Raw genomic sequence first — 1,933 nt, forward strand, 5'->3', positions numbered from 1 at the left:
CTGGAGGACCATTGAGTGGAAGTGGTTGATCGTAGGTCAATTGAGATTGTTGGGCTGGATAAGGTGGATAGCGATAGTGAAAAGGTTGATTGCTTCGCTGGAATTGATTAACCCTAGGTGGTTGATTGAATCCGGGATTTGGTGGACGAGCTAGGTATTGAACGTAACAGACAGAACCGTCAGGGTTTTCGTACTCAACTTGGTATTCTTCAGTAGGTTGCGGGTTGATACAATTAACACAAGCTGAGCTTGGTTAACCTGCTGCGCCTGCGTCTTCAATTCCCCGAGTTGTTTAGCAAGAGAGTCCATCTTATCTGTGATGGATTTGATGGCCTTCGTTTGATTATTAAGTGCAGAGAGTGGGGCAGATGATGAAGTTGTTTCACCACTGTTCTAGTCAAGATGATGCATTGTCATGTTCTCGAGTAATTCCCATGCTTCGTCTGCGGTTTGGTTCATCAGATTCCCTTGAGCTACTGCATCGATCGTCGTCCTATGATTTACCGTAAGACCATTATAGAAGGTACAGATTTGGGCTGACCGTTCTAGCTGGTGATTAGGACATTTCTTCAGCAGGGTTTTGAATCGCTCCCATGCAGTGTAAAGAGATTCATCATAACTTTGTTTAAAGTTAATGATGTCATTCTTCAGTTTGGTTTGTTTAGAAGGAGGGAAATATTTGGTTAGGAATTTAGTAGCCATCTCTGTCCATGACGTGATGGAATCTTTTTCCAGTCCTTCAAACCAAGTTTGAGCATGATGAGTGAGAGAATAGGGGAACAAGTATAGCCGGACTATATCTTGTCCTATTCCTGGCTGTTTTTAGGAGTTCGAAAGAGATATGAATTTATCAAGGTGAGAATAAGGATCGTCATTCGGTAATCCATGAAACTGACAGCTATTCTGAATGAGCTGGATGATGTGATGTTTTAACTCGAACAAGTGTCCTTGAATCTCTGGAAATCTGATTGGTCATCCTCGACCTTCAATCGAGGGCTTGGTGTTTTCTGCTAAAGTAACGCGTAGCGCTATTTGATTTCTGATTCATGCTTCCTTGCGTGCTTTAGAGATTATTGCGTCTGGATCAGGTACGAATAACAACGGCCCTGGTCTAGATCGGGTTTGGGTCATACACTGGGTATGCCTTTTTGTTTTTTAATTTTTTGCAAATAAACTAGAATTATCTAAAGTAAGCTAAACTAATCTAAGGTAATCTAATTTTAATCTAAGGCAGTCTAAAGTACTCTAAGGTAATCTAATGTAATTAACTAACTATCCTATGATTGAATATGTTTTTGGTTCTGGCTACTGATTCCCTGGTATTTCGGTAACAGAGCTCCGCACGAACTATACAACAAACCAAGTGGCCAGGCCGACTACGGAGAGGCAGGATCCTTTTGGTCCCAATATAATTGGCGACTGTTCGGAAAATCCAACAACCAAGTCCGTGTATAATTGTCTTTCTTAGACACCACTAAATGCTTGTGAATAAGTTTGATAGAGAGCAGTATTGCTGATACCAGTTCCCCGGTAGCGGCGCCAAAAACTAGTAGTTCTCCGTGATATGGCCGAAACGGACGGTTTTTATTCGCGCGGTGTCGTTAGGCCGTGGCTCGCCAGGATCAGCCACTCATGGGAGAGGGTACTGTTTTAAATTTATATTTAGTGGGGCCTAAATCTTACTACTCCTTATAAGTAAGGGAAGTATGACCTAGAGTCGTATTTTGAGATATCAGTAAAATCGAACCTATATTTAAGCCTAAGATAGTTAGGGAGTAGTGAATATTTGTTTGTTATTTTCTAATTTAATAAGACAGATAAAGTAAATGCGATAAAATTTGTAATTCAGATAAGGTTAAAATGAGTGCATACTATGAGTTCATCAGTTATTCTTCCGAGATTATGGAATGCTGGCTCATGAATAGGCAGAGGC

The 1,933-nt window shown here is 40.9% G+C and overlaps 1 non-coding gene across 1 annotated transcript; it reads left to right on the forward strand.

The window, feature by feature from the left end:
• Positions 1–547: 547 nt before the first annotated feature.
• LOC139873759 (small nucleolar RNA R71) lies at positions 548–654 on the forward strand. The gene has a single exon (XR_011767482.1). It is a non-coding gene; the product is annotated as a small nucleolar RNA R71 (small nucleolar RNA).
• Positions 655–1,933: the final 1,279 nt, after the last annotated feature.

Source organism: Rutidosis leptorrhynchoides, chromosome 10, assembly GCF_046630445.1.
Source record: "Rutidosis leptorrhynchoides isolate AG116_Rl617_1_P2 chromosome 10, CSIRO_AGI_Rlap_v1, whole genome shotgun sequence".
NCBI lineage: Eukaryota > Viridiplantae > Streptophyta > Magnoliopsida > Asterales > Asteraceae > Rutidosis > Rutidosis leptorrhynchoides.